The 8651-nt window shown below is 46.3% G+C and overlaps 1 long non-coding RNA gene across 1 annotated transcript; it reads right to left on the reverse strand.

Moving 5' to 3' along the window:
* Positions 1-450: 450 nt before the first annotated feature.
* On the reverse strand, positions 451-6092 carry LOC112951739. The gene is made up of 2 exons (XR_003250272.1): positions 6061-6092; positions 451-1068 (listed from the first exon to the last, which is right to left on the reverse strand). It is a non-coding gene; the product is annotated as an uncharacterized LOC112951739 (long non-coding RNA).
* Positions 6093-8651: the final 2559 nt, after the last annotated feature.

Here is an 8651-nt window from a genome sequence, read left to right on the forward strand (position 1 = left end):
TCCCAGTGCTCCTTTAGGTTCCCAAACCATTTTTTTTTAGATCCAGACCTTCATCCCTATAAAACAAAGCACTTGTGCAAACACATAACACCAGTGATTGCTTTAAATTTAAGCATTTTTCTCTGAAACAGGACATAAATACAAACCACTTCTTTTTGACTTGACTTTTCTTCAATAACATAGATATCAAACTCGTTCAATGGAGAGGGAGAGAGAAAAAGAGTGGGTCGGGTAGACTTCCTCTCTGCTAGAAAGTGAATTACATTAAGCCTGCTCATGACTGCTTGCAGGAAGGAGCTTCTTTATTCTAGTTTGTACAAGTACTCACACTGTGCTTGCCAAAGCATCCAAAAGCTTTCCAGTATTGCATTAAACAATGTGACTAATATCTGTGCTGTGTTCATAAGCTGTGGATTTCAAGTCCAGAGCTTGGTCTCATTTATTCACAGGACCAAACTCACTCAGCGACAAAGCAAGGAGGTTTGTTTTCAGTAGCAGCAGAAGCATTATAAGCTTTTAATCATGCAGGCAAGAAGAATCTCATTCATTAGATGGTATGTCACACACCAGCATAGCGTCCTTTAGCTTAAACAGCCCTTTCCTTCTCCACATGGTCTGATGTCATTCTGCAGGCTTCACTGTGAAGAGGGATGCTGCCTAATAAGCCCTTGGAAGTAATAGACTCATAACAGCAGTTCAGCCCTCCAAGGCATATTGTGAGGAGACTCAAATGGCTGAAGTATTCAGATAAATATCTCCGAGTCAACAACTTGACCATTTTCTTGGTGAGAGAGGTAAAGAGCAGAAAGATAAAATCAAAAGCTGGGTGCAGCAAAATACCAAGAGGAGGAAAAACAGGACAAGAAAAGAAAAAGAGGAGAGTCTGACTCCCTTGCACTCCCTTGTGGATGCAGCCGTGGAGGGAATTGCAGCTTGGCCTCTGCTGCTCCTTGCTCTCCAGGCAGTAGGTGCTGCTTGTGCAAGGGTTTGTTCTGTTCCCTCGCTGACTGCTGCCCTCTTGGGATGCCAGGGCTGGTGCTCAGCTCCAGGAGTTCAAAAGTGAGGGTCCTGCTCAAGGAGAAACAGGTATTTGGCTTTGCCACTGATTAGGCCTGTAAAGGACCTGGCAGAAAGCATACATCTTAGAGCATAATATATACAGTGTGCATGTTCCATATATTAATGCAGATAAAATAGGCTATGTGATGTGAGGAAAGCAGCAAGCATCCAGACTTCTGGCTGAACTTCTGCAATTTACTGAAGCTGTGCAGCCTGAATACTTTGATCACATGTCCCAGGAGATATCATTTCTGTGAAGAAGGCATGATATCTCTCAGACATTGCCACTGATAGACATGACGTGGCAAGCTTATCTGTCAATCTTTGTGTCAGGAGTTCCAGCTTCTCAGACCRAAGGAGACCTGGCAGCTGCAGGGCCTCCTGCCCAGGAAGCAGATTTGCTTGTGAATCGTTTTGCATTGCAGGTGATGCACACTCCTACACTGAGCTATGGACAAACTCGCCATTGCCATAAAATAACCCGGAGTCCAAGAGCTCAAAGGGGTTAGGATGGTCCTGACCAGCCAAGCAGGTTACCCTGAGTCCTTGATAACAGGCTCAGCACCCACTGATGCTTCATCAGCTTGGGAGTCCTCTTGCTGAACGATAAGCTCTGTGGCAGGGATGCAGCACAGAGCTAACATGGTTTTGGCTGCTGGCCTTTGAGGCAGTAAACAGCCTTAATATGAAGCAAAATCCACACAGAAACAGCAGTGAGGTTACCAAATCAACAGATCAAAAAACAAAATAGACTGTTTGTACATGAATTACAGATGGTGTTTACTGAGCACCTGCCCCGTATTTTGCTTTCTCATTTTTCAGTGTGGTTTGCTACTTTTTTTTAATGCCCACTATCCTAGTTCTGCAACAAACAGAAATATTAATGTGCTCCCCAGATTTTCTACGATACTTATCATTCTGGTTTCTGAGCGTTTCAGACATTCATGAATTCATTTGCACAAGATTCTGCAATGTGAAGGAGTTTATTAAGATTAAATAGACCCATTACTTTCAGATGCCCAATTTGGGACAAACAGTCCCTGATTTTTCTCTTGCAAGCTTATTACGGGGATGGCTTGTATGTTCAGAGAAGGATTCCCACTGGCTTAAGTTGCACTGTGACTGCTCAGCCTTAAGCAATTTGAGCAGTAGGGTCTCTAGCCAGATGCCAGGAAATAAAAACACATTAGAAATCACCAGTGAACTATCTGGCATACATGACTTCCTCACTATCAAATGGGAACACTATAGCAGAGGCGAAAATAACATGTGGTTCTCCAGGGCAGCATTCCTTTACTTATTTCCTTCCCTTCCCACAACGACCTGCCTTCCCTTCTAACACCTTCCCAATTTTGTGACAAATGAAGGGTCCTACAGTCCACAGGATAAACTTAATTTCATGCCACAGCAGCTGCRTTCCAAATTTTCTGCATCTAGTGAGGAACAAAGGAATACCCTACAATAAAGGCTGCATGATGCTCATTTAGGGATCACATCAGTTAAAGCGATACAGGCAACCCTCTCTGTTGGCTCCTCTAGCTTTCGAGGCCTTATTTTGCAATCTTCATGTCCACTACTGTTATTTTCCGAGCGTTTAAGAAATAAACTGTCAAGAGCAGAATTCAGGTGTGTGTCACTGTATTAATCCCCACGTACCGCGTGGCGCTGGCTGCTTCTCCTTTCAGGCAATGCTTCGCTCGCTGTTGCACCCTAGAGCCTTCCACATGCTTGGTCATTTCAAACCCAGCCAACGAGGATACCGGCATTTCCAGAGCTTGCCTCTCACAAACAGGGGCTTTGAATTAATTCCAGGCAATTTATCAGAGAGGCAACACAGCAGGTGGCAAGTACAGTGCTGGATACCACTGATCAAAGAGCACCCAGTGGGCCCACAGGTGCCTGTATCTGAAGAACCCAGGCAGCTCTCCTAATAACATACATCGAGTGCTCCAGCTCCCTGTACAGGGCATCAATCATTTTTCCTGTTGGTTATCATTTTCTATCATGCCTCTCTGGTGCATTTTTAATTGGTTAATTACTTTATTCATACACTAAGCACACTCTCAAGCTCCAATTATTATCAGCATTAAGTGTTCAGCTCACCCTATACATCTTTTAAATGCCGTATTTGGTTGTTTCCTGGTCGGCACTTCCTTCTCATACAATACCATAGGGGTCCTGCATATGCCTTAGCTAGTCATTTGACAGACTATAGCCATCCTGCTCATTAGTCTATTATCTAGCTGCTTATCAGCCCCATTCCCAAGCCCCTCATTACTGTAGCCGCAATTACAATAGCTAACACTCCTACTTCCAGGTCTGCATAGTACCACTTCATTTATAGTAGGCCACTGCCATTCAAGTTAACAGCTCCCAACAGGAATAGTAGGTTGACTTTCCTATATAAGCCAACACCTAGAGTGCATTAATGAACAGCAGAACTGCTTCATTTTGTTTGTTCACCCTTCACTATGGTACTGCGTTATCTCTTTTGTTAAAGCCCCCATCCAGGCTCCCAGGAAGGAAATCCAGCTCTTCCCTCCCACCCCATCCTTTCTGCTGCTGCTCTTTGGTTAGCCTGGAAGCTCTGCAGGGAAAGAAATTGCTCCCATCCAGGGTGGGAAGGTGCACCATTGCTCTGGAGATGCTTCCTGCGTCTGGAGAACAGGATGGGCTGGGCTGGAGTAGGGAACAAGCAGCAGGGACCCCAAAAGAGGAGGCTGCCAGAGCAGCACAAGTTGCCTTCACAGAAGCAGAGCCGCTGTTGGGTCTAGGTGGTGGCCCAGGGAACAGGCAACTCCAGAAACCAAGGGACTGGGAGCAGGTTTTTACTCCCAGAAGTCACTGGAAGTTTCTGGGGTGGAAAAGACTGAAGGAAGGTATTTACCTCAAGACAGCACCATGGACCAGGGTTTATTTGTTTTGGTATCTTCCACGCAACCTATTTCCAATAAGAAAGAGTGTGGCTGGGAATTGTCCTATTCCAGGGGAGAAGGTGGGAGTCTCACTAAACTCCTCTTTCATATCCCTATGAAAGAGGTAATAAATTCCTGCCAGGGTTTCTAACCTGGCTGGAATCCTTTGCTGTGCTTCAACCTGAATGCTATTTGGACTTGGCTAGAACAGGGAAATCAGGACAGGTCCCAGAAGCCCTATAGGACCTGCAGTACACAGTGCTGTTGTACCACTAGCTACAACCCCATTGCACGGTTATTCTCATCTAGCATCACGTGGCTAGGTCAGACCAGCTCCCAGGTCTTACTGCAGATGCCTTTTTGCTTCTGCAGAATTAGTTTCAGGGAGTTTATGGCTGCACAGGTGCTAAACCCAATGCAGGAGCCACGGCACAAACATGCCATCAAAGGCAGAGGAAAGCATGAACACTGGAATACTGACTCCAAAACACTGCTCTGAGACACAGGGCTTGCACAAACTACCCCTTGCCACTGCTCAGGGATTTGGTCTGCAAAAGAACTGACTCTCCAAGGGCTCTCCCCATTCCCRTGACTGCCGGCATCTCCCCGTGTTCCTGCAAGGCGGAGAAGGTACCAGGGTCCCATCCAGAGTCCCTTCCATGGTCCCTCCACCTCCCTGCATCCGCAGCTCCTGGTCTGAGGGACACATCATCCCCCTTTGCTTTGACTCCCTGCCCTTCCCTGCTGGCTGGGAGCTTGGGAAGCACGGCACGGAAATGTCCTGCTCCTCTCAAGCAGGATGAGGGCTGCTCACAAGCCAAGCCTGATGCTAGGAATAGGGTCAGCTAGAGAGCTGTAGGTCCTCTGTCCTTTCCCATGGCTCTGCTGATCCCAAGGCACAGCAGTACCCACCCAGCTGGGAAAGCAGGCTCATGCAGAGGGGCTATTTTATATATTTAAAGCACTGTCTTCTACCCCCGCACTATAATCCTGTGTGCAATATTAATCATCTAGCAAACGCTGTTGCCATGACACTCCTTAAAGCTATCAAAGCCAATGCAAGCACATCAGACCTGCAGCCCACCCATCCCACTCATTTTGTCGGGGTCCAGGAGCACCAGTACCAAGTGCTCATGGCACAGTGGGGACAGGAACCAACTGTCTCAGGGGTTGCCCCGCTAGCTGCATGGAACAAGGAAAGTCCACATTTGGATTTTGGGAAGTTGTGCCTAATTCTGAAAACCACATTCCAAGAACAGACCAAAGCCAAACATGCCCATTTTTAGGTCAAGCTGCAAAATTATTTTTTCCTTATCACAACATTGTCCTATCTTTAGAAGCTAAAAGGAATGATTAGTGTTATAATAGGAAAGAAGGAAAGAAATGGGGGAGGGGGGCACATAAACAAATGCAGAGCCTTAAAAAGACACAAAAGAGATCAAAAGAGGATGAGCTAAATGCTGAATAACCTAATATGTGCAGCATTTACATTCTTGAGCAGCTGACACTTAAGAAGCCCCACAAGCAGGTACAGAGCAGATCTGGGTCCTCCCCACTCCCACCCACTGGGCAGCCCAGACGCTAAAAGCAATTGTCTTACACCTCTGAAAATGGGAGGAGGTCAATCATGATTAACCCCAAGTGGGGACAGATACTGAAGAAATGATTTCTAGTTAAGGATTAGCACTGAAGTGTTTCCACCAGGATCAYCTATTCTTCCTGSGAAAGTCTTAGTGAGCACCCAGCTYATCCTGTACCTGAAGCACAGGGCCTGTGGYCAGCACAGATATAACCTCACATATCTAGACCTTGRTCAAGTGCTCACCAGCATCTGCTCAAGGCCCCCATGCAACACAGGAACTTCTCTGAAGCTGACTCTGGAAGGGGCTTTTGAGTCAAGAAGCAACAAGAGTAGGGCTGCTCCTAAGCATGGGCAGACCAGAAGAAGCAACAACAGAGACAGCATCCCCAGGAAAGGCACAGTCCTAGAAGAACAGGACAGGCCAACAACAAGGACAATCCAAACCCAACCAAAAATAACAACTCACCCTCCCAGAACAGCAGAGGTGAGAACAGAAATACTTACAAGAGAGCCAAGGCCAGGAGCAGGAGTCCACACCTGAGGTTAATGGAGCTGCTGGGCCCAGAGTGCATGAGTGAGACTTCCAGATGAGGCCAGTCAGGGAAATTACAACCCATTAGTGCCCTCAAGATCTGATGCTCTGACTGCATCAGCTGTGAAAATGGTGTTCTCTCCACAGCACCGTGCACAGCATGTGTATCTGTTGGCGAGGAGATCTGCCAGCAAATACCCTGCAGATGGGCAGCACTATGTGCCTGAGCATCCCTGCCCAGCACCGAGTCTTTGGGGAGGCACTGGCCCTGTGCCTGCTGTGTATGTTGACCTTCATGGGGCACCTGGACAGGCTGGAGGAGTGGACACCAGCATACACTGTAATGTCCTGCTGCAGCATGATGCAGTCAGTGCCAGGGCACCACTGCTAACTTGGCTGATACAGGAGTGCTGTGGGTGCATGAAGCTGCACGGGCAGTGCTGATGTCTCCAGCATGAGACCAGTCTGTACAGTGAGACCAGGTGGAGGTACAGGCAGGCACCTGCTGTCTAAGCTAAAACAGACATTAGATGATATTTCTGTGCTCACCATAAGCATCCCTTATCCCCTCACGAAGGTCTCTACCAGCTATCTTGGATGAGGAAACAGCACTGCTGAGGGAGCAAGAATGCCATAATTAACCCCAATCTCTCTAAGTTGTTGCCCTGACTTAGTTCCCACTACCCTACATACTTGATTGTTGTAGTGGAACATCTTAGCCCACTGCAACGTAATAGTGGGCCAACGCAAAAGCCAAAGGTYTATTCTCTGAGAAAACATGGGAGAGCTTGTCCCTTATGGGAATATCTTTCCCTTATTGCCTTCAAACTTTGCTTTAACTCCTCTGCCTGCATCCAAGTATGCACACATCGCTAGAGAAGGGAAGCAAGGAGCTGCAAAGCAAGGAGCTGCTTCATTTCCTATAGGAGATACGAGTGAATCTTTCACTTGTGCTTATGAAATTCCATTTATGACAATATTCACACCTACAAGCAGCTGGCGCCCTTCTACATATGCCAGAGGCTTTACTGGTGATGAGTTTCTGGCTAGAAGCATTACCGCTCACAACTGATATGTTAATGCAATTAGAGACGGTGCCAAGTGCAAAGCAGTATTTGTCCTGCTATTATTGGTGATAAAAGAGCCTCCTGTGTGAGAACCAAGTCCATTTCCAATCTATCTGTATCTATATCTAAAAAAGCTTTCATTTTCCTGAGCGCTGCAGCAGGCTCTCGTGATAAATGGCTGCCATATCTTAGCTCCCAACTACATTACATCCTATTCAAATCCCCTTCATTATAACAAGAAGCGGTATGACACCAAAAGCTTGTCTCCAGGATTTATGACACAGTGGAGACTCTTAGATCCGCTAAACCCCATTAAAACCATCTCCCTTATAAAACATACACCTTATTATGTACTTCGGCGGCGGGCAGCGGGTTGCCTTCTGCCAGGGCCCTTATTACCTGTGCAAGGGAGGTGCAAGGAGTTCGGACAAACAATCGGGTCCCTGCTGCACACGCAGGGCTGGTGCCGCGTCTGCACCTCCTGCCTGGCGCACATCAGGCGCTTCACTTGTGGGGAAGCCTTTGTGGAGGGATTTTTTTTTCTTTCTTTTTTTTTTTTTCAGTTCGCTTAGTAAACCGAGACAATACAAAATGCACTCTATTGGCTAAAGCCAGTTCTTTCTTTCTTTTTTTTCTTTTTTTTTTTTTTTTTCAGGTCTTTTTCTGACACAAAGCCTTGGAAAATGGATTTTGGGTCAAATGCAATGTTACATTAAATCCGGAATGAAACATTGCATTTTGTTGTGTTTTAAGCCATTTAATTAGAATACATTTACTCTCAAAAATCTCGTTAAAAAATGTAACCTGGCATTTCCACAATGGAGTAACAATGCATGCTGACTTTCAGATCCCTTCTTCTTTTGATCAAGACTGCTTACCAAGCATGGGATAAAAGCACGCATTGTTTCAGTATTAGTTCCAGCTCTTTCCTCAGAGAGGAAATTTTGTTCCCAACATTTTACGTGGACGTKTTTGTGGCACCTTCTCAAGCCGGGAAGATGTGAGAAGAGGGAAGAGCTGTGGCAGTGGTGACACAGCCCAGGAGATATCACTAGGACAGATGACTCTGTCGGGGAGAAGTAACAGGGCAGATGTGGCATCTCTCACACCTGAGAAACTGATCTTGCTTTTCTTCCAAGTCATGTTGATTCTCTTCTTCCACTTTTCATGTCTCACGTTTCATAGCAAGTGCTGGGCTATGACCTTCAGGAGTCCAGGCAGCAGCTCGTGTTGGACTGGAGTGCAGCTCATTAGACTAGGTAAATATGTTTGTGTTTTCCTCTTTTTACCCCTCATTTAGTCCCATCTCACCGTGTTGTTTATTCTACTGGATTATGCAAATCTAAATACAACCAAAATTAAATATGAAAAGGTAAAGCAAAGTCTGAATCCTCTCTTTTTGACCATGCCAAGGACGGGGGCTTTGACCCCCAGTGTGTCGGAGCTTGTGTCACCCCTATGCTGCGCCTGATGCTGTTTTGGAATTGTCCCACTCC

This window comes from Nothoprocta perdicaria, unplaced genomic scaffold (genome assembly GCF_003342845.1).
Source record: "Nothoprocta perdicaria isolate Ctin4 unplaced genomic scaffold, notPer1 scaffold_369, whole genome shotgun sequence".
Classification (NCBI taxonomy): domain Eukaryota; kingdom Metazoa; phylum Chordata; class Aves; order Tinamiformes; family Tinamidae; genus Nothoprocta; species Nothoprocta perdicaria.